The sequence below is a fragment of the Perca fluviatilis genome, chromosome 9, assembly GCF_010015445.1.
Source record: "Perca fluviatilis chromosome 9, GENO_Pfluv_1.0, whole genome shotgun sequence".
Lineage (NCBI taxonomy): Eukaryota > Metazoa > Chordata > Actinopteri > Perciformes > Percidae > Perca > Perca fluviatilis.
In genome coordinates, this window is record NC_053120.1 from 4,454,924 (window position 1) to 4,480,267 (window position 25,344).

General features: G+C 41.5%; 3 pseudogenes; all 3 read left to right on the plus strand.

Annotated features, from left to right (window-relative positions):
• The first annotated feature begins 3,155 nt into the window (after nucleotides 1–3,155).
• On the plus strand, nucleotides 3,156–5,275 carry LOC120565671 (annotated as a pseudogene).
• Nucleotides 5,276–7,991: 2,716 nt separating this feature from the next.
• LOC120565607 lies at nucleotides 7,992–10,037 on the plus strand (annotated as a pseudogene).
• A 10,923-nt stretch (nucleotides 10,038–20,960) lies between these two features.
• LOC120565672 lies at nucleotides 20,961–24,404 on the plus strand (annotated as a pseudogene).
• Nucleotides 24,405–25,344: the final 940 nt, after the last annotated feature.

A 25,344-nucleotide genomic window follows, 5' to 3' on the forward strand; every position in this document is an offset into this window, starting at 1 on the left:
ATACCCTTCACCATACACCATTTGATGTACAGTGCCTTGCGAAAGTATTCGGCCCCCTTGAACTTTTCGACCTTTTGCCACATTTCAGGCCTCAAACATAAAGATATAAAACTGTAATTTTTTGTGAAGAATCAACAACAAGTGGGACACAATAATGAAGTGGAACGAAATTTATTGGATATTTCAAACCTTTTAAACAAATAAAAAACTGAAATATTGGGCGTGCAAAATTATTCAGCCCCCTTAAGTTAATAATTTGTAGCGCCACCTTTTGCTGCGATTACAGCTGTAAGTCGCTTGGGGTATGTCTCTATCAGTTTTGCACATCGAGAGACTGACATTTTTGCCCATTCCTCCTTGCAAAACAGCTCGAGCTCAGTGAGGTTGGATGGAGAGCGTTTGTGAACAGCAGTTTTCAGTTCTTTCCACAGATTCTCGATTGGATTCAGGTCTGGACTTTGACTTGGCCATTCTAACACCTGGATATGTTTATTTGTGAACCATTCCATTGTAGATTTTGCTTTATGTTTTGGATCATTGTCTTGTTGGAAGACAAATCTCCGTCCCAGTCTCAGGTCTTTTGCAGACTCCATCAGGTTTTCTTCCAGAATGGTCCTGTATTTGGCTCCATCCATCTTCCCATCAATTTTAACCATCTTCCCTGTCCCTGCTGAAGAAAAGCAGGCCCAAACCATGATGCTGCCACCACCATGTTTGACAGTGGGGATGGTGTGTTCAGGGTGATGAGCTGTGTTGCTTTTATGCCAAACATAACGTTTTGCATTGTTGCCAAAAAGTTCGATTTTGGTTTCATCTGACCAGAGCACCTTCTTCCACATGTTTGGTGTGTCTCCCAGGTGGCTTGTGGCAAACTTTAAACGACACTTTTTATGGATATCGTTAAGAAATGGCTTTCTTCTTGCCACTCTTCCATAAAGGCCAGATTTGTGCAGTATACGACTGATTGTTGTCCTATGGACAGAGTCTCCCACCTCAGCTGTAGGTCTCTGCAGTTCATCCAGAGTGATCATGGGCCTCTTGGCTGCATCTCTGATCAGTCTTCTCCTTGTATGAGCTGAAAGTTTAGAGGGACGGCCGGGTCTTCGTAGATTTGCAGTGGTCTGATACTCCTTCCATTTCAATATTATCGCTTGCACAGTGCTCCTTGGGATATTTAAAGCTTGGGAAATCTTTTTGTATCCAAATCCGGCTTTAAACTTCTCCACAACAGTATCTCGGACCTGCCTGGTGTGTTCCTTGTTCTTCATGATGCTCTCTGCGCTTTACACGGACCTCTGAGACTATCACAGAGCAGGTGCATTTATACGGAGACTTGATTACACACAGCTGGATTCTATTTATCATCATTAGTCATTTAGGTCAACATTGGATCATTCAGAGATCCTCACTGAACTTCTGGAGAGAGTTTGCTGCACTGAAAGTAAAGGGGCTGAATAATTTTGCACGCCCACTTTTTCAGTTTTTTATTTGTTAAAAAAGTTTGAAATAGCCAATGAATTTCGTTCCACTTCATAATTGGGACCCACTTGTTGTTGATTCTTCACAAAACATTACAGTTTTATATCTTTATGTTTGAGGCCTGAAATGTGGCAAAAGGTCGAAACGTTCAAGGGGGCCGAATACTTTCGCAAGGCACTGTATAACCTGAATATGATCGCCATTTGTAGCCTACACGATACTATTAAATATACATTATATGACCCAAGTAATCCTCTTTATGTTTTTTGGTGGTAACTATATATTCTTGTACCCAACACATTCAGGACGATGATGGACGCTAATCAAACTATAACTTTGAAAAGCTGCTGCCAAATAGTTTTTTTTTGCTTTCAATTTTAAGCGAACACAGATGAACATTAAACACACACAACTGTATAACAATTATCTCCAAGTTTATATGTGAACAGATGAAATATAATTGAAGCTTTTGTGTATTTAAGTGTGAAGTAACCAAACAGTAACTTGGCAGCAGAGCGTCATAATGCAGGTGTCTCACGGTAACTGTTGTCATACCGACAATCTGCAGACAGACAGACGCTGCTCAAAGTGTCCACATAGATCTCTGCACGCACTGGTTCTCTGTAGAATTGCACGAGTTATTGTGTCGCTTTTGTACAAAGCACTGTGTTACACTGATGTGTATGAAATGTGCAATATAAATAAAGTTTGAGTGATTGACTAACAGTAAGCAAACTAAAACAGTAGCCTATACTGGCAACCCTGCTGGCATATTGGGTCTGAATATTTCACTGTGGCATCATAACATAGCTTCAAGAAGAAGAACATTTAAACTCATCAACTTAAGAGAAAATATATTATGACAAAGTGAGTCATGCTTTTTTTCCCCAAGTGTGTTTCTAGGTTTCCATTCCTGGGAAACGAAAGTCAAGGTGAGATAATGAAAAAGAATGTTAACAATGCAAGCGCCACGCCTCAGATATCCGCTCCGACTTCAGCGTGACTATTAAAGGCTGCGTGCTTTAACAACATACTTTAGATGCAAAGTTCAATTACAGCCAGGATAAAGCTGAGCAGATATACCAGGAACTGTTAAAAAGAGATCTGGAACCTGCAGACAAACAGATGCTTTACAGCATCTATGCAAAACATTTATACTTTAATCAACAAGACAGAGAAGGGTCACTACGATATCACATGAAGGTGGCAAAGATACCACAAAAATCTATCTATCGGAAGACCAGCATCACAACCCTGAAGAAGCACAAAAACAAAAGCCCAATGTGTAGAGAAATAGAAGAGTTTCTGGCAAACCTCTCTATGAAATGTGCAATAGAAATAAAGTTTAATTGATTGACTAACAGTAAGCAAACTAAAACAGTAGCCTATACTGGCAACCCTGCTGGCATATTGGGTCTGAATATTTCACTGTGGCATCATAACATAGCTTCAAGAAGAAGAACATTTAAACTCATCAACTTAAGAGAAAATATATTATGACAAAGTGAGTCATGCTTTTTTCCAAGTGTGTTTATAGGTTTCCATTCCTGGGAAACAAAGGTCAAAGTGAGATAGTAAAAAGAAACTTAACAAGTTGGACCACTTCTCCAAATGGAAACGCCCCGCCTCAGACATCCGCTCTGACTTTAGCGTGACTATTTAAAGCTGCGTGCTTCAACAACATGTCATCATTTACAGCAAAGCAGAAGTTGGACATCACTGACTTTATACCAGCAGACCCAAAGCAGCATCAAGAGCAGAAACCAGCCGAATATTTAGAGAACTACTGAGTCAAGGAAACAGCTGAATGATGAGGTGAGGAGCTGCTGCTGCATTTAATATAGCAAGATCAGTTGAACAGATATGTCCATTAACTAATACTATCTATAAAGTTACATTAGAAGTATCACGCTAACTTAACCCAGCTGAATTTAATGTTACCTCTCGGTGGTACAGTTGATTACTGGGCCGTGGCCTACTGACAACTAGATATGCCGCCTCCAGGTGTTTAAAATGATCTCGTAATTACGATATAAGGTGTCTAATAAAAGATATTTCATGGTGAATGCAATACGCTTCCGTATAAACCTGCGGATGTTGTGTTACAATATTTATTTTTATTCTCCATCAGTGCTGCTCAGAGTCAAACACTGGAGTCCAAACTGGAGGCCCTGCAGTGCCACTTCACCTGGGATCTGGAGACCAGCAAGTCCATACTGTTACATCTAAGAGACCACCTGGAGGACATCGGCACCGAGGAGGGGAACAGCTGGCTGGGTCACATTTACAACCTGCAGGGGTTCGTTCAGTACAAGCTGGGGTTCACCGAAGACGCCCAGAGTTTCTTCAACAAGGCTGCAGAGGCCTTCAGCAAGATAAGAAACACAGATGAGGGTCCCTGGTTGGTGGTGAACTACGGGAACCTGGCGTGGCTGCACCACCACCTGGGAGACCAAGCAGAGAGTCAGGCTTACCTGTCAAAGGTCAACGCCCTGATGAATAAATACCCATCTCCATCCCAGGATGAGCTCTATCCAGAGATCTACGCTGAGAAAGGCTGGACCCTGATGAAGTTCAGCAAAGAACAAAAGAAAGAGGCTGCAGATTACTTCCAGAGAGCCATCAGGATGCAGCCAGACATGGTGGAGTGGAACACCAGCTACGTCTTAGGGTTAGCGTATACTTGTGATCATAATAAAGGGCCGGTGGCTGACCTTCTGGAGAAAATGAGAGTGGCCAATGAACAGGATCCAGAGAACATGTTCCTCGCTGCTCACTACTTAACTCTACGTGCTGACCGCGGAGAAGAAATCAAAGATGAAGCACGTGAGTTAGCCAGAAAGGTTTTGAGAAATCCTGTCAGCAGCTACAGTGGTATTATACCATTACTAAATGTTTACAGTTACTATGTATCTATTGATGAGGCCATTGATTTGGCAGAGGAGGCTCTGAAAACCCATCCAGATAAGCGTTATCTGAAGAGATACGCTGCACTCTGCTACAAAGTCAAGCTCATTTATTTCAGGGACAGTCGCCCAGAGCAAAGCGTGATAGACAGAGCAATCAGTCTCCATAAAGAAGTGATTGCTCTTTACCCTGATTCTTCACTTGCAAAGAAAATAGACCTTGCAAGTATATATGCAAAGTCAAATTACAGCCATGATAAAGCTGAGCAGATATACCAGGAACTGCTAGAAAGTGATCTGGAACCTGCAGTCAAACAGAGGATTTACAACAGCTACGCAAAATATTTATACTTCAATCGACAAGACAGCAAAGGGTCACTACGATATCACATGAAGGTGGCAAAGATACCGCTAAAAAGTATCTATCGGGAGAACAGTATCACAATCCTGAAGAGGTTTAGAGACAGAGGCAGGAGCCATGTGTAGAGAAATAGAGGAGTTTCTGGCAAACCTGCAAGAACCATAGTGTTTTTAAAAGCACTGGCTCTAACTCCAGATTAAGTGTAGGTACATACATTACATTATATTGATTACAATCATCAGGAAAACCTGATCCTTCTGTTGGTCCAGAAGCAGCAACATCTTATTCAGAACATGTACGATCAACACGTTGTTGGTTTTGGTCTTTTCATGGTCATCGCAAAGCTATGTATCCCATAAAGCCAACTGTCAGCGCTTTAAGACAGTTAAAGGTGCTATAAGCGATGTGACGCATTTTTTAGGCCAAATTTATTCATCTGTAGACAGCCCAGGCTCCACAAACGGCAAAAACAAACTGCGCCAACCTGCACCACCAAACATAACCAAAAGTGTCCCAGCCAATAACTGACAAAAAGGATTTGGGGTTTGGGAGGTTCGGGGGGTTAGTGTGTGGAAGGGAGGAGGGAGGGGACAGGATGTGGAGGAGGGAGGGGCGAGCTAGCCTCTGTTTTGTTTGACAATACTTTGAGCGTCAACAAGAAGTGACATCGCCCAACATCGGTTAGAGCACCTTTAATAGAAGACAAAGGCTGTTATGTGTGTGCTTATGTGTGCACCATAGTGTAGCACTTTTAATTTTGTTGTATGTACTTACAATGACAATAAAGTCAATTCTGATTCTGATTCTGATTCAAGAGCACCTTTAATAGAAGACAAGGGGCCCTGTTTTAACGATTTAAAACGCAAGTATCAAACGTGAAACGCAAGTAGCTTTGTGGGCGGATCTCGGGCGCTGTTGCTATTATACCGGAGGAATAGATGACTCTTGCGCCCGACGCAAATCGGAAATGGGTTGGTCTGATGTAGCTAGGTGTGGTTTGGGCAATCAGAGCGTCATCTCACATTGCCTATAAGAGCAGGCGTGCTTGTTCCGTGGCGGATTGCTACTATGACGGAGGATTTGCCTGGCGCACGCCAGCGGGAGCTGTCCGGGATGCGGCAAAGTAATAAATGCCCGTCTTGATCGGGTGGCGATGTTGCTGCGGCCTCTCGGGCGCATCTCCTCAAGTCTGGAGAGGACTGCTGCAGCCATGGAGCGTGGGTCTCCAAACGAACCACCTGCACCTGTTGTGCCCCCACTCCATCTCCGTCCACCCGCTCCATCAGGAGCGCATCGCGCATTACTCCCGGACCAGATCCCGCCGTAGTTCAACATCACGTCTCCTTAAGTCCTCTAATATTTCCTCATTTATGTCATCAACACATCCATGATTCATGGAAATGTGTAAAACACAACAAGCCACAAAGAATGCTGTGACTTTTTGAAGACTGTACTCCTGATCTATCCAAACACCTGAAGCGCATTTTCAGTAATATTTTTCTTTTTCACGCTACATTATGGCCAAGCATGCGCCGCTAAAATAGCATCTGAATAACACGCTACTGACTTTAGACTAGCGCCACTGACTTTAGACTAGCGCCACTGACTTTAGACTAGCACCACTGACTTTAGACTAGCGCCACTGACTTTAGACTAGCACCACTGACTTTAGACTAGCACCACTGACTTTAGACTAGCACCACTGACTTTAGACTAGCGCCACTGACTTTAGACTAGCACCACTGACTTTAGACTAGCACCACTAGACTAGCACCACTGACTTTAGACTAGCGCCACTGACTTTAGACTAGCACCACTGACTCTAGACTAGCACCACTGACTTTAGACTAGCACCACTGACTTTAGACTAGCGCCACTGACTTTAGACTAGCACCACTGACTCTAGACTAGCACCACTGACTTTAGACTAGCACCACTGACTCTAGACTAGCACCACTGACTTTAGACTAGCGCCACTGACTTTAGACTAGCACCACTGACTTTAGACTAGCACCACTAGACTAGCACCACTGACTTTAGACTAGCACCACTAGACTAGCACCACTGACTCTAGACTAGCACCACTGACTTTAGACTAGCACCACTGACTCTAGACTAGCACCACTGACTTTAGACTAGCACCACTGACTTTAGACTAGCACCACTGACTTTAGACTAGCACCACTAGACTAGCACCACTGACTTTAGACTAGCACCACTGACTTTAGACTAGCACCACTGACTTTAGACTAGCACCACTGACTTTAGACTAGCGCCACTGACTTTAGACTAGCACCACTAGACTAGCCGCCACTGACTTTAGACAGGACCACTGACTTTAGACTAGCACCACTGACTTTAGACTAGCACCACTGACTTTAGACTAGCGCCACTGACTTTAGACTAGCGTCACTGACTTTAGACTAGCACCAATGACTTTAGACTAAGCGCCACTGACTTTAGACTAAGCGTCACTGACTTTAGACTAGTTCCACTGACTTTAGACTAAGCGCCACTGACTTTAGACCCACGTACTGACTTTAGACTAGTTCCACTGACTTTAGACTAGCGCCACTGACTTTAGACTGCGCTCACTGACTTTAGACTAGTTCCACTGACTTTAGACTAGCACCACTGACTTTAGACTAGCACCACTGACTTTAGACCAGGTTTTTCTTGGTCTGTGGCGGAATTGTTTTGTGAAAACTGCTAAAAAAGTACCGCAGGGACGTACGCGGAACCGACTCCCTCTTTCGCTGAACTGCACCCGGGCGCAAATACAGTTGAAACCAGATATTTACATACACTTCAGAAAAAAACACAAAAACTTTTATTTCTTTACTGTCATACATTAACCGTGAGTAAACTATTTCTGTTTTAGATCGTAATACATATATTTTGCATTTGTTAAATGTCAGAATCGAGCTTAGGGAGAATTTTTATGTATTCTTTTATCACTTTCAACAAAAGCCGTAGTACATACACTTCTTGCATGGTAGAATTGCCCTGAAACTGTTTCACTTGGCCAAACGCTTTGGGCATCCTTCCACAAGCTTTCTACAATAGTTTTCTTTGGAATTTTGGCACACTCCTCCTTTGACAGAACTGGTGTAACTGGGTCAGGGTTTGTATTCCTCTTGCTCGCACTCGCCTTTTCAGTACCACAAATGTCTGTTGTATGGATTGAGATCAGGGTTTTGTGATGGCTACCCCAATACCTTGACTTTGTAAATTGGGAATCATACATGCATCAGGTGTACAAAGGCAATTGTTTGGAGTGCAAAAATAGGTCCCAAATGCTGTTATGTGTGGTTGGTGTGCAGCGAGAGTAGCACTTTTCTTTAATTTGTTGTATGTACTTTACAACGACAATAAAGGCAATTATGATTCTGATTAAAATAAAAATAACTTTAACATTGGACTCTGAAACCTGTCAGCAGTAGTACACTAGATCTGTATCAAAATAGTTTTGAATCATTTAATATCGGTCCCTTTTAAATAACATCCACTGTGGACATGTTCAGATATCATTACTTGATTAATTCAAATAGATTTTGACCAGATGTTTTCTTTAACTTTATGACGTTTATTATATTCTGCCCATTCATCTTGTTCCATATCCATAAATCCATTTATCTTGATGTCCATCGACCGGTATCGAATTGTTTTGTCGATTCATCCATCGAAGACCGAATGACCACCGACCGTTCCATCCATCCATCGTTCGAATTCAATCCGTCCCATTCATCCATCCCAACCGTCCCATCCAGTCTTCCAACCCATCCAACCTACGGGGGTTCGTTCAGTACAAGCTGGGGTTCACCGAAGACCCAGAGTTTCCTTCAACAAGGCTGCAGAGGCCTTCAGCAAGATAAGAAACACAGATGAGGGTCCCTGGTTGGTGGTGAACTACGGGAACCTGGGCGTGGCTGCACCACCACCTGGGAGACCAAGCAGAGAGTCAGGCTTACCCCGCTGTCAAGGCGCGCCCTGATGAATAAATACCCATCTCCATCCCAGGATGAGCTCTATCCAGAGATCTACGCTGAGAAAGGCTGGACCCTGATGAAGTTCAGCAAAGAACAAAAGAAAGAGGCTGCAGATTACTTCCAGAGAGCCATCAGGATGCAGCCAGACATGGTGGAGTGGAACACCAGCTACGTCTTAGGGTTAGCGTATACTTGTGATCATAATAAAGGGCCGGTGGCTGACCTTCTGGAGAAAATGAGAGTGGCCAAAGAACAGGATCCAGAGAACATGTTCCTCGCTACTCACTACTTAACTCACGCGGCTGACCGCAGAAGAAATCAAAGATGAAGCACGTGAGTTAGCCAGAAAGGTTTTGAGAAATCCTGTCAGCAGCTACAGTGGTATTATACCATTACTAAATGTTTACAGTTACTATGTATCTATTGATGAGGCCATTGATTTGGCAGAGGAGGCTCTGAAAACCCATCCAGATAAGCGTTATCTGAAGAGATACCGCGCACTCTGCTACAAAGTCAAGCTCATTTATTTTCGGGACAGTCGCCCAGAGCAAAGCGTGATAGACAGAGCAATCAGTCTCCATAAAGAAGTGATTGCTCTTTACCCTGATTCTTCACTTGCAAAGAAAATAGACCTTGCAAGTATATATGCAAAGTCAAATTACAGCCATGATAAAGCTGAGCAGATATACCAGGAACTGCTAGAAAGTGATCTGGAACCTGCAGTCAAACAGAGGATTTACAACAGCTACGCAAAATATTTATACTTCAATCGACAAGACAGCAAAGGGTCACTACGATATCACATGAAGGTGGCAAAGATACCGCTAAAAAGTATCTATCGGGAGAACAGTATCACAATCCTGAAGAGGTTTAGAGACAGAGGCAGGAGCCATGTGTAGAGAAATAGAGGAGTTTCTGGCAAACCTGCAAGAACCATAGTGTTTTTAAAAGCACTGGCTCTAACTCCAGATTAAGTGTAGGTACATACATTACATTATATTGATTACAATCATCAGGAAAACCTGATCCTTCTGTTGGTCCAGAAGCAGCAACATCTTATTCAGAACATGTACGATCAACACGTTGTTGGTTTTGGTCTTTTCATGGTCATCGCAAAGCTATGTATCCCATAAAGCCAACTGTCAGCGCTTTAAGACAGTTAAAGGTGCTATAAGCGATGTGACGCATTTTTTAGGCCAAATTTATTCATCTGTAGACAGCCCAGGCTCCACAAACGGCAAAAACAAACTGCGCCAACCTGCACCACCAAACATAACCAAAAGTGTCCCAGCCAATAACTGACAAAAAGGATTTGGGGTTTGGGAGGTTCGGGGGGTTAGTGTGTGGAAGGGAGGAGGGAGGGGACAGGATGTGGAGGAGGGAGGGGCGAGCTAGCCTCTGTTTTGTTTGACAATACTTTGAGCGTCAACAAGAAGTGACATCGCCCAACATCGGTTAGAGCACCTTTAATAGAAGACAAAGGCTGTTATGTGTGTGCTTTGTGTGCACCATAGTGTAGCACTTTTAATTTTGTTGTATGTACTTACAATGACAATAAAGTCAATTCTGATTCTGATTCTGATTCAAGAGCACCTTTAATAGAAGACAAGGGGCCCTGTTTTAACGATTTAAAACGCAAGTATCAAAGCGGAAACGCACGTAGCTTTGTGGGCGGGATCTCGGGCGCTGTTGCTATTATACCGGAGGAATAGATGACTCTTGCCCCGAGCGCAATCGGAAATGGGTTGGTCTGATGTAGCTAGGTGTGGTTTGGGCAATCAGAGCGTCATCTCACATTGCCTATGCGAGCAGGCGTGCTTGTTCCGTGGCGGATTGCTACTATGACGGAGGATTTGCCTGGCGACGCCAGCCGGAGCTGTCCGGGATGCGGCAAAGTAATAAATGCCCGTCTTGATCGGGTGGGCGATGTTGCTGCGGCCTCGGCGCATCTCCTCAAGTCTGGAGAGGACTGCTGCAGCCATGGAGCGTGGCTCTCCAAACGCAACCACCTGCACCTGTTGTGCCCCACTCCATCTCGCGTCCACCCGCTCCCATCAGGAGCGCATCGCGTACATACCCGGACCAGATCCCGCCGTAGTTCAACATCACGTCTCCTTAAGTCCTCTAATATTTCCTCATTTATGTCATCAACACATCCATGATTCATGGAAATGTGTAAAACACAACAAGCCACAAAGAATGCTGTGACTTTTTGAAGACTGTACCCTGATCTATAAACACCCAAAGCGCATTTTCAGTAATATTTTTCTTTTCACGCTACATTATGGGCTGCCACGCTAAAATAGCATCTGAATAACACGCTACTGACTTTAGACTACGCCACTGCTTTAGACTAGCCACTGACTTTAGACTAGCACAATTTAATAGCACCACTGACTTTAAGCACAAAACCACTGACTTTAGACTGCGCCACTGACTTTAGACTAGCACCACTGACTTTAGACTAGCACCACTGACTTTAGACTAGCACCACTGACTTTAGACTAAGCCACTGACTTTAGACTAGCACCACTGACTTTAGACTAGCACCACTAGACTAGCACCACTGACTTTAGACTAGCGCCACTGACTTTAGACTAGCACCACTGACTCTAGACTAGCACCACTGACTTTAGACTAGCACCACTGACTTTAGACTAGCGCCACTGACTTTAGACTAGCACCACTGACTTTAGACTAGCACCACTGACTTTAGACTAGCACCACTGACTCTAGACTAGCACCACTGACTTTAGACTAGCCACCTGACTTTGAACTAGCACCACTGACTTTAGACTAGCACCACTAGACTAGCACCACTGACTTTAGACTAGCACCACTAGACTAGCACCACTGACTCTAGACTAGCACCACTGACTTTAGACTAGCACCACTGACTCTAGACTAGCACCACTGACTTTAGACTAGCACCACTGACTTTAGACTAGCACCACTGACTTTAGACTAGCACCACTAGACTAGCACCACTGACTTTAGACTAGCACCACTGACTTTAGACTAGCACCACTGACTTTAGACTAGCACCACTGACTTTAGACTAGCGCCACTGACTTTAGACTAGCACCACTAGACTAGCGCCACTGACTTTAGACTAGCACCACTGACTTTAGACTAGCACCACTGACTTTAGACTAGCACCACTGACTTTAGACTAGCGCCACTGACTTTAGACTAGCGTCACTGACTTTAGACTAGCACCAATGACTTTAGACTAGCGCCACTGACTTTAGACTAGCGTCACTGACTTTAGACTAGTTCCACTGACTTTAGACTAGCGCCACTGACTTTAGACTAGCGTCACTGACTTTAGACTAGTTCCACTGACTTTAGACTAGCGCCACTGACTTTAGACTAGCGTCACTGACTTTAGACTAGTTCCACTGACTTTAGACTAGCACCACTGACTTTAGACTAGCACCACTGACTTTAGACCAGGTTTTTCTTGGTCTGTGGCGGAATTGTTTTGTGAAAACTGCTAAATAGCACCAGGGAACGTTTGCGCCGGAACACGCCTCCTCTTTTCGCTGAACTGCACCCGGGAGCGCAAATACAGTTGAAACCAGATATTTACATACACTTCAGAAAAAAACACAAAAACTTTTATTTCTTTACTGTCATACATTAAATCAGAGTAAACTATTTCTGTTTTAGATCAATACATATTAACATATTTTTTGCATTTGTTAAATGTCAGAATCGAGCGAGGGAGAATTTTTATGTATTTTTTTTATCACTTTCATCAAAGTCAGAAGTATACATACACTTCCTTAGTATTTGGTAGAATTGCCCTGAAACTGTTTCACTTGGGCCAAACGTTTTGGGCATCCTTCCACAAGCTTTCTACAATAGTTTTCTGGAATTTTGGCACACTCCTCTTGACAGAACTGGTGTAACTGGGTCAGGTTTGTGGCCTTCTTGCTCGCACTCGCCTTTTCAGTGCCGCCCACAAATGTTCTATGGGATTGAGATCAGGGCTTTGTGATGGCCACTCCAATACCTTGACTTTGTAAATAGGAATCATACATGCATCGGTGTACAAAGGCAATTGCGCTGAGTGCAAAATAGGTCCCAAATGCTGTTATGTGTGTGGTTATGTGTGCAGCGTAGAGTAGCACTTTTAATTTTGTTGTATGTACTTACAATGACAATAAAGGCAATTATGATTCTGATTAAAATAAAAATAACTTTAACATTGACTCTGAAACCTGTCAGCAGTAGTACACTAGATCTGTATCAAACAAGCTGAATCATTTAATAACACGGGTCCTTTAAATAACATCCACTGTGGACATGTTCAGATATCATTACTTGATTAATTCAAATAGATTTTGATCAGATGTTTTTCTTAACTTTATGACGGTGTTTATTATATTCCTGTTGTGTTGAATGTTTTCATGTTTAAGTTTAAATAAGTACATAATACTCTGTGTATGAAGTTTGCTTTGCTGTAAGAAATATAAACAGTTGTTAATGTAAGAGTTAATTTGATGTATATCCTGAATATGATCGTCATTTGTAACCTACACAATACTATTAAATAAACATTATGTGAATTAAGAAATCCTCTCTAAGTTTGTTTTGATTTGGTGGTAACTAAACAATAAATTCCTGTTTTCTACACAATCTTGCAGAACTTCACACAGGACGATGATGGATGTTAACCAAACTATAACTTTTGAAAGCTGCTGCCAAATTATTTTTTGTTTTTTTAACTTTCAACATGATGAGCATCAAACAAATACAACTGTATATTAATATCTCCAAGGTGACAGGTTAAAGATGATTTACCCTCCTGATGTCAAAAGGTTTCTAGTCTGTGACAACGAAATATAAAAAAAAATATATATTCGAAATCTAAAGAGTTCATTTCTCGCCTAAAACGTATTCAGAAGTGAATTTAGTGATGAATAAATGGCGAAAATTGTTAAAATTGTACTGTTGTTGGTCTGTCTATGTACCGGAAAGCCAATGGTTGAGGCACGTGTGCATCACTTAAAGTGTCCCCTGGAAACACTTCCGTTGTGGTGTGGGCTATTTGCACGTGTTGTCTTATTGTTGCGTGCTGTGGTTTATTTGCACGTGTTGTCTTATCATTGAATTTGGGTGTTTTATTCAATTTTATAGCATTTGGAGAAAAAACAGATAAAAGAACATTGAAAAAAGGTGACAAAAATGTTGACAAAAATGTTGACAAAAATGTTGACAAAAATTTTGATAAAAAGGTGACAAATATGTTGGAAATAAACATGCAAAGCACATTGACAAAAACATAAAAAAAAAAAAATCGTAAAAACCTTCAAAAAACATCAGGAAAAGTGACAAAGGTGTCGAATAAAACGACTAAAACGTTTTTGACCCAGAAAAACTAAAAACTGCACTGTCAACGGGAAGACAACACGAGGGTTAAATAGAGATGTTGTGTCTAATAGAAGTGTTTTTCAGTGAAACTGACCCCTGTCAGTGTGAAGTGGTAACAAACAGTAATCTGATTACACCGGTAGGTGGCAGCAGAACGTCATCATGCAGGCGTCTCCTAGGTAACCGCTGTCCCAGCTCACCTGCAGACAGAAGCTGCTCAAAGTATCCACATACAGTGGTGCTCATAAATTTATGAACCCATGCTAAAGTTGACTTTTGGAAATTGATCTTAATGCCATAAATAAAAAAAAGAGGAAAAATCCAACTCTTGAGGACACCAATTTTCTTTGTGAATGAATAATGTATCGTAAATAAATAAATGTTCTTCCTTAAAATACAGGGGGCACAAGTCAGTACACCCCTATGTTAAATTCCCATAGAGGAAGGCAGATGTTTATTTCTAAAGGCCAGTTATTTCATGGATCCTGATAAAGTTCCCTTGGCCTTTGGAATTAAAATTGCCCCACCACATCATCACATACCCTTCACCATACCCCCACATCATCACATACCCTTCACCATACCCCCACATCATCACCTACCCTTCACCATACCCCCACATCATCACATACCCTTCACCATACCCCCACATCATCACATACCCTTCACCATACCCCCACATCATCACATACCCTTCACCATACCTAGAGATTGGCATGGTTTTATCTCAGTTAGCCTAATAGCTGGTTTGATTTGCATTGAGAGATGATCTTATGGAAAGTACCCCATGCCAATCTCTAGGTATGGTGAAGGGTTATTAGTTACTATTATTATTATTACTATTAATAAATAAACTGGAGAATAGCTGAATGGGGCTGGTGAAGGAGTCCTCTCAGGCAACAGAGCAGGCAGTTGACACAGACAGAGATGACGAAGCATGCGGGCTGGTGATGGCAGGTGAATAGTGGTGTCAGCAGGCAGGTCGAAAAACAGCAGAACAGAGTGGTTTCCTTAAGAGCACAAAAAATGGAATTAAGGCAGGTAAGGCAAAAAACAGCGGAATACAAAAGGTTCAGAGACTGATACGAGCTGGATGTTTCACCTACGTGACTAGACTTAACAATCTGGCGCCGAGCAGAGAGCAACCACAGCTTCACCGTGCGTTCATGGACGTCAAAAAAACGTTTTTCCGAGTGAAAACGTCACCATTCGTCACTTCCTGTGGGAATCAGAGGTGGGAAACTGGGGCTCGATTTTGCTAACAGAGTTTCCCAGTTGGTGCCGTTGTTGACAACTGATGTGTGATGGAGGCACATACTGAACATATTTCAATGACAATAAACTTTTTATTGTGGACAAACGCCTCTGCCAAGAAACATGCACAGACATAACATGTTCCAAATTATTCATAAATAGGCCTATGAGTATAAAACAGCACCTTATCTGTGTCCTTTCCCATTGGTTGTCCTGCAGATAACACAAAAACACACCTGTCCATGTGCTGTTTGGATGCTCGTATAAGAAAACAGCAGCAGATCTTTTGTTATTGTGGCCTCCATGTTTTCACCCACCTGATGCTCTCGGCTACGGCCAACAGCAGGTGGCAGTCATGCAACAAGTTGTTATGCCAAACCCCAATATAACAGAAGAAGAAGAACGCGCATCCCGACCATGTGAACGCTACCAGTCGGAAAAACAACGTAACCACGTGGGCGGTCCCTGTTATTCTGTGAAGAAAAAATAAAAGTTAACATGTGCCTAAGTTAAACAAAACAAGTCACACCAAGGCCCTGAGTAAATGCAATCACTAATGACTTTCTGGATTATATGATCAATCAGTTTTAATAACTTTCTTTCTATGTAATGGAATGTTTCAATTTGACTTCAGTGTACTCGTAGTGCAGATAAAGGGTTAACATAGAGCATAGAAAGAAATCCTCCAATGAGAATTTTCAGAGCCTGTTGCTAGGGTGTCTGATGAGAAGATTCCATTTTTGGGACAGCCTAGAGGGCCTTCCCCTGGTAACTTTCCATTCTGGAAAGTTACAGAAGATGACGTCATCTGAACTATTGAACTCAGCTACTTTTTGTGTCAAGTCAGCAGTCTCCCGCTGTGATACAGGCTGGCACATTGCCAGCTCTTTGTCCAGAGAGAGGATGTGCGACTGGGAGAGGTGCGAAGATCAGGGAAGCTCCTTGACAGAGGATAAACATGCCAGTCAAAAATTAAAGGAACATACATCATATATTTGCTTTTAGTTTGAACTTTTAACCAGTTTTGACACATTTAATGCAACATTTAAAAACTAGGCTTATCATGTTTCAAGGAGAGTCCCTCCCCTCAGGAGACGTCTGGAAAAGCCATTGGACGCACAAAACAGACCTGACACCTGCCAGGACCAATAAGAGAAGAACGCGCTGGAGTAGAATAGTATTTAAACTGTTTAGACAAAGGATTCGGGGCACATTTTGCAGAGTTTTCAGAACGAAGCAAACTCTTGCCCACAGCTGTGTATTCCTGTACCCTTTTTCTGCCGTATTGCTTGGGAATAAATCTTGAACAGAAGGAGAGAAGTTGTAGCGATTTTATCTGAAGTTGGAGTGACTTTTTTACCTTCTTCTCATCAAACGAACACGCTGACAATTCCCAGGTGATTACGGCAGGCTACAGATCCATTTGACCGTGCGACGCTTCGGTCGCGCTCCACTCTATTCCTATGGGTAACGTTAAGCGACTACAATGTGCAGGCAAAGCATCTCGGGAAGGCGGCGCTGCATTTGAAAAAACGCTGCGCGTCAAAAAGCTGGCCGATGCCCAGCTTTATGCAAATGAATCCGTTGAACGCGACGTGACTATCCAGTAGAAGTAGACGGAAATCTTTTAAACTGACCGTTGTCGATCTGAAATGAAGACATTCAGCAACTGCACGGCCTATTTCTCGCTTAAAATGTTTTCAGAATTGTTTTTCCTTTGAACTGTATTTAGAGCTTGTATAACAACATTATACCATGTGTATATAGTTAATTTGATGTATAACCTGAATATGATCGTTATTTGTGCACACACAATAGTATTAAATATACATTATGTGAACTAACATATCATTGCTTTGTGTGTTTGTTGTGTTTTGATGGTAACTATACAAGACATTCATGTATTCTACACAATCAGGACGATGATGGACGTTATCAAACTGCAACTTGTTAAAAACTGCTGCCAAACCTATGTTTATAGCCTACAACTGTACAACAATATCTACAAGTTGATATCTGAAAAGGTGAAAAAAATGAACAACTTTTAAAAAAACATGTTAAAAAGGTGGCTAATACCATCAGATATAATCTGACTAACCTTAGACACATAAGGCCATATCTAACCACAGAGGCAGCCAAACTTTGCATGCCATGATCTTTTCCCAAAAGCTGGTCCCAAGCAAACATGACAACTCTTAAACCAATAGAAACCCTTTATAAGCAAACTTTAAAAACAATAGATCAAACACCTATCAGCTATCACCACTGCCATATCACTACTAAATACAACTTGTTTAATTTTTACATTATCTAGATGCCTGCCCCATTTTCAAACTATGACATGGGCTTGCACCTCCACCACTGGGTGAATTTATACAACAGAAGAAGAGCAGTGGCAGGGCAACTAGGGAAACTAGGGCAACAACCAGGGGAGACTGTGTTGTACAGTAGACGTACAGTAGTAAGTCTGGCCAAACAGTCTTCTCAGTACGGGGTTAAAATAGTTGGAACTGCCTTCCTACAGTGATTATCCAAACACTTAAAGCTTAGACTAGAGCATATTAAATTAACTTACTGTTATAGTGTTGTTTTATTCTCCATCAGTGCTGCTCAGAGTCAAACAACACTGGAGTCCAAACTGGAGGCCCTGCAGTGCCACTTCACCTGGGATCTGGAGACCAGCGAGTCCCTACTTTTATGTCGCAAGGACAAGCTGGAGGACATCGGCACCGAGGAGGGGAACAGCTGGCTGGGTCACATTTACAACCTGCGGGGGTTCATTCAGTACAAGCTGGGGGTCACCGAAGACGCCCAGAGTTTCTTCAACAAGGCTGCAGAGGCCTTCAGCAAGATAAGAAACGCAGATGAGGGTCCCTGGTTGGTGGTGAACTACGGGAACCTGGCGTGGCTGCACCACCACCTGGGAGACCAAGCAGAGAGTCAGGCTTACCTGTCAAAGGTCAACGCCCTGATGAATAAATACCCATCTCCATCCCAGGACCAGCTCCATCCAGAGATCTACGCTGAGAATGATAGACAGAGCAATCAGTCTCCATGAGGAGGTGATTTCTATTTACCCTTATTCTTCACTTATGAAGAAAATAAACCTCGCAAAGTTAATTCAAATATAGTAAAATAAGTACATTATACTCTGTGTATGAAGTTTGCTTTGCTGTAAGAAAAATAAACAGTTGTTACTGTAATAGTTAATTTGATTTATAACCTGAATATGATCGCCATTTATAGCCTACACAATACTATTAAATATACATTATATGAACTAAGAAATTCTCTTTATGTTTTTTGGTGGGAACTATATATTCTTGTACCCTACACATTCAGGACAATGATGGTAACTGCTGTCATACCAACACTCTGCAGACAGACAGACGCTGCTATAAGTGTCCACATAGATTTCTGCACGCACTGGTTCTCTGTAGAATTGAGTTATTGTGTTGCTTTTGTACAAAGCACTGTGTTACATTGATGTGTATGAAATGTGCAATAGAAATAAAGTTTAATTGATTGACTAACAGTAAGCAAACTAAAACAGTAGCCTATACTGGCAACCCTGCTGGCATATTGGGTCTGAATATTTCACTGTGGCATCATAATATAGCTTCAAGAAGAAGAACATTCAAACTTATCAATTTGAGTTGAAACTTAAGAAGTGGTTTTGTGAAGCTTTGTGTGATTGGCTGCTACTCAGTAGCTAAGTTAAGCCTTGCAAGCTGAGGTGTGACTGGAGGGGAGACTCAAACCATGTTAATGTATTAGCAGTACAGTTTCTGTTTCTGTTTCTTTGAACAATCCGAATTTGCTTGGTGGAGGGAGGATTAACATTAGATTATCATTACGTTGGCTTGTAGTGTTTGCGACTTTCAATGCGCCTCACTGACTGAATATCTAAAGCACTGCAGATCACACAGACATGTTCACAATGTATTGTTTTTATGTGGCCATAAAGATTGTGGAAGAATGTTTTCCTCATTCAACTGCTTTGCTGTTCACATGTCACGAACACACCCAGCTGTGGGGACCAGACAAACTGTGTGTGCCTGTACAGTTGAAGTGTTCACTGAACTTTTGCAGGGCTCATGACACACTTAAGTAGACAATTACAAGAGGGTCTAACTGTAACTTGTCCCTTTCATGGATGTAATAAGAATTTCAATGTAAAAGACATCCTTTTTATCTCATATTTCCAGGAATCATAGAGGATGTGCGAATTTGCAGAACAGTCTTTTTCAGGTGAGGGAACACATATTGAGGAGAATGGACCTGATGTAACGGATGTGAGTGATGCAATTCAATTCAATTCAATTCAATTCAATTTTATTTATAGTATCAAATCATAACAGAGTTATCTCGAGACACTTTACAGATAGAGTAGGTCTAGACCACACTCTATAATTTACAAAGCCCCAAAAATTACAATAATTCCCTCAGACCAAAGTAAAGATGTTGATAATGATAAAGTGCAAGATGCCTACACAGATAATCTAGCTTTGTTTTACTTAGGTTTGCAGGCAAAGTATTTAGTCCCAGCCTCCACAATTACAGAGATAGCAAATGAAATGAAAACTCTTCAGAACTACTATTCAACATGAATTCAACATCTTTAAAAGTGCATTTTTCATTTGTTTTTATTTAAGTCAACATACATCCAGTCCCTGTACCATTGTTAGCTTCGGCTTTAGGCAAAGGGGGCCTTGCGTTCTCCTTTACCTTTTAAGGTGAGCTAGGTTAGCCTCCTTGTTCATGCTTCAAATGTACTTTCAAATTCGTGGGATTTTTCCCTTTAATAAATTAAAGGGGAATACCACCTTCCACTGCAAGGCACTTGCTTTTATCTGACACAAGTCATGTTTCCATCAATGTATTTTTATGCACATTTTTTAAGTACCGCATTAGAAAATGTTGATGGAAACGGCAAAATTGGAAAAAACCTTCCTCAAATTCACAATTTTTTTTAAATTATTTTCCATGTTTTTCTGTCTAAGTGACTGATAGGAACAGCAGTCTTTGACATTGGTCCAGTATTAAGCGTAAAGAGTTTCAGAGAAAACTAAAGTAAAAGTTACATCCCATGAACCAGTTGGTTCAGTGTTGTTATGTAACAGCATCACCTGATGGATTCCTCCTATCAATCAAATCAAGTTTAATTATGTTGAAACAAATTCCACAAATATTCTCCCACCCTTCTCAGACTCCGGTGGCTGTCACTCAGCGGTTAGGTGACTTTCTAAGCATTTGATCTCGGTCCAATGGGGGCGAGAGAAGCTGCAAAGTCACATTCATTTCTCTACCTGCTTTGTTTAACATTTAACATTGAGATCTCCAACTATGTAGGGAGGTCTCGGAACATGTCTGCCCACATTCATCTGCACATTCATCTGCTGATGGATGTGAAATTCTCTTTACTTATACTTCTGGCTCTGTGCCTGCTTCTTCTTACAGACACTTAATCAAGTGTTGATTTATGTTTTGGGGAATGAGGAAACATTAAAAATAGTTGACTTAAAACAAGTTGGACCACTTGTCTACAAATCCAAACGCCCCACCTCAGCCATCCGCTCCAACTTCAGCATGACTATTTAAAGCTGCTTCAACAACATCTCATCATTTACAGCGAAGCAGAAGTTGGACATCACTGACTTTATACCAGCGAACCCAAAGTAACTAAATATTTAGAGAGTCGAGATAACAGCTGAATGATGAGGTGAGTAGCTGCTTCTGCATTTCATTTTTAAAGAGAATCATTATGATTAATTTAACATGGATTAACGTTATGGATCCTACAAGTCAACGTTGATGTTTTCATTCCATCCCTATTTTCTTCTTTCTTCATTCTTTCTTTTCTATCTTCTGTTTCTTTTCAAGTTGATTTATTATCATTCCAAAACACAGCAGGGGGAACAGACTGCTGCTGGGCGGGTGTTGTCTTTTAACATCCTTTGGGTTCTCCACAGGCACCTCACCGATATCACTGATGCCTGGTAAATGGTTACCAATGGGGCTTTTTTAAATCCCCGATGCAAATGCCTGCTGTCCTGGGCTGGTCACAGACTATGCCCAAGCACAAGACTATTTGTTCTGTGAGATGGGTCAATCCTAAGTGGGATAGATTAGCACATAAGAAGCTGGGTCCAAGCTAGTTTAATGATGTCAACACTAGAAAATGGGGAAAGTACTTGAGCTTTCAGGGGGGCTCATAAAAAGCTATGTGCTGGGGATAAGCGTATACTATTTGTTGTCACCAGTGGTGACTAGTCCTTAGGGGCAGGGGGCAGGGGGCAGAATAAATATTTTTTATTTCAATTTCTTTTTGGTATCTACTTAGGAAATTCAATTGCTAAAACAAAATACTACACATTAAGTCAGCATTAAGATGTGTGCTATTCAGACATATTTACACCTGTGCTAGTAATTTCACCACTCTGTTAACCTTTGAACTGACTCATATATGACACACGAATCAAGATGGATGGGGCATTTGTAAGTATTTTATTCTGCAATGAGACACAACCATTCAGTTCAGGAAGATAAATAGATGGCTTGCTTCCACCACATCATGAAAATCATACTTTGCTGTAGGTTAGTTTGTTGGATTCAACAACTCAAAATTGCAGACTTTAGTTTGTGCTCATGTTGTAATCTTACAATAATATATAATTTAAATTGAAATAAAATGGATTGAAATGACTGTGTACCTTTTACAATAATGCCACAACAACCATTTCTAACAGTTAAACAAAAACTAGAACGGGTTCTTTAGAATAGAAAAGGTCAGATAATCCCATGCTTTACATGCCCATTGTTTATTAGAGGGAATAATTTATATATTGTCCTCTGCTGCCACCCTGAGGAATGTTAGAGCAACAGTAGGCAAACTGCTTTAGCCCAGTCAACAAGAACAAATAAATATTTTTTAAATGCTATAACTATACACTAGTTCACATATTTAGAACTTATAATGATATGTAGAAATAATAAAATAAAACCCAATGTGAATATTATTTTCTTTAGGCTACTCAGACTAACAGCAAAGCAGGTCCGTGCTTGATTAGTGTTGCCTGACCTTCTTCTTACTGATTGGGTGAATTAGAGTTCAAATCTACTGGCTGTGAAAACCACAGGGCGGAGTTGATTATCAAAATGCCACCAGGCGTCTAATAAGCGATGTCACATGTTGGTGGCGTTGATTAGACGTCAGATGGCGCCAAGAACAATGTTCAAACCACTGTGAGAATTGTGACGAATTATGACCATTTTGGCTTTCCATACTTATTGACAGCTAAACAACTTGCGTTGGTAGCAGCATCACTCACGCATGTGTTCACGTTGCAACACTGTCTTGTGGAGCCATGTGGTTTGTTGACATGTTAACAGAGTAAGTTACAGACTATTCTAGTTTTACTGGTATGTAACCCATCTTTTGAAATTGTGCCACACCAATTTTTTCGATATAAAAACGCCACTGGTTGTCACATACAACGTATCTATTTTGTTGTTATTCTGTTGTGTTAGGGTTACTATGTCATCTTTTCTTAATTTTTGTCTGGGTAGGTGGTGATGACGATGGGGGAGAAGGTTTTTTTGTATAGTGTTAAAAAATGAATGAAAGTTGTTAATTAATAAAAAAAAAACGTATTTTTATTCTCCATCAGTGCTGCTCAGAGTCAAACAACGCTGGAGTCCAAACTGGAGGCCCTGCAGTGCCACTTCACCTGGGATCTGGAGACCAGCAAGTCCATGCTGTTACGTCGCAAGGACAACCTGGAGGACATTGGCACCGAGGAGGGGAACAGCTGGCTGGGTCACATTTACAACCTGCGGGGGTTCGTTCAGTACAAGCTGGGGTTCACCGAAGACGCCCAGAGTTTCTTCAACAAGGCTGCAGAGGCCTTCAGCAAGATCAGAAACGCAGATGAGGGTCCCTGGTTGGTGGTGAACTACGGGAACCTGGCGTGGCTGCACCACCACCTGGGAGACCAAGCAGAGAGTCAGGCTTACCTGTCAAAGGTCAACGCCCTGATGAATAAATACCCATCTCCATCCCAGGACCAGCTCCATCCAGAGATCTACGCTGAGAAAGGCTGGACCCTGATGAAGTTCAGCAGAGAGCAAAAGAAAGAGGCTGCAGATTACTTCCAGAGAGCCATCAGGATGCAGCCGGACATGGTGGAGTGGAACACCAGCTACGTCTTAGAGTTAATGTATGATTTCAGGGAAAACAACGAGGGGCAGGAGGCTGACATTTTGGATAAAATGAGAACTGCCAAGGAACAGGATCCAGAGAACTTGTACCTCGCTGTTCTCTACCTCGAGCAATGTACAAAGAAAGGAGAAAGAATCGAAGATGAAGCACGTGAGTTGGCAAGAAAGGTTTTGAGAAATCCTGTCAGCAGCTACAGTGGTATTAAACCATTACTAAGGGTTTACGTAAACCATGTATCTATTGATGAAGCCATTGATTTGGCAGAGGAGGCTCTGGGAAAACATCCAGATAAGCGTCATCTTAAGAAATGTTGCGCATACTGCTACAAATGGAAGATCTTCAGGGAAAGCCCAGAGCAAAGCTTGATAGACAGAGCAATCAGTCTCCATGAGGAGGTGATTTCTCTTTACCCTGATTCTTCACTTGTGAAGGAAATAAACCTCGAAGAAGATATACTCAAATTTAAATAACAGCCAGGATAAAGTTGAGCAGATATACCAGGAAGTACTAGAAAGAGATCTGGAACCTCTAGACAAACAGATGATTTACAGCACCTATGCAAAACATTTATCATGGAATCGACAAGACAGTGGAGGGTCAGTACGATATCACATGAAGGTGGCAAAGATACCACAAGAATCTATATATCGGGAGACCAGCATCACAACCCTGAAGAAGACTAGAGACAGAGGCAGGAGCCACATGTGTAGAGAAATAGAGGAGTTTCTGGAAAACCTGCCAGAGCCATAGTGTTTTTCACATTCGCCCAAAGCAAAGCGTGATAGACAGAGCAATCAGTCTCAATAAAGAGGTGATTGCTTTTACTACCCCTTCTTTTCCTTATGAAGAAACTAGAACTTCGCAAATATCTATATGCAAAATTAAATTACACCCCGGAAAAAGCATAGAAGTAATACCAGGAACTGATCTGGAACCTGCAGACAAACAGATGTTTTGTAAGGCTTCTATGCAAAATATTTAAACTGTAATGCGTCAGGAGTACCAAAGGGTCAATACTTGAAGCAGTAGTACCACATCGATCCTCCTCCGTTGTAACAGCATCACAACTCTGAAAAAGATTAAAAGACAGAGACAAAACCCAATGTGTAGAGAAATAGAAGAGTTTCTGGCAAACCTGCAAGAGCCATAGTGTTATTAAAAGCACTGGTTCTAAATCCAGATTAAGTGTAGGTACACACATGACATTATATTGATTACAGTCATCAGGAAAACCTGTTTCCTTCTGTTGGTCTGCTGGTCCAGAAGCAGCAACACCTTATTCAGAACATGTACGATCAACTCGTTGTTGGTTTTGGTCTTTTAATGGTTATCACAAAGATATGTATCATATAAAGACAACTGTGTGCGCTTTAGTACAGTTAATAGAAGACAAAGACTCTTATGTGTGTGTTGTTATGTGTGCACCATAGTGTAGCACTTTTAATTTCGTTGTATGTACTTACAATGAGAATAAAGTCAATTCTGATTCTGTTTCAAAATAAAAATAACTTTAACATTGACTCTGAAACCTGTCAGCAGTAGTACACTAGATCTGTATCAAACAAGCTGAATCATTTAATAACACTGGTCCTTTAAATAACATCCACTGTGGACATGTTCAGATGTCATTACATAATTAATTCATATATATTTTGATCAGATGTTTTTCTTAACTTTATCACGGTGTTTATTATATTCCTGTTGTGTTAATTGTTTTCATGTTTAAGTTTAAATAAGTACATAATACTGTGTGTA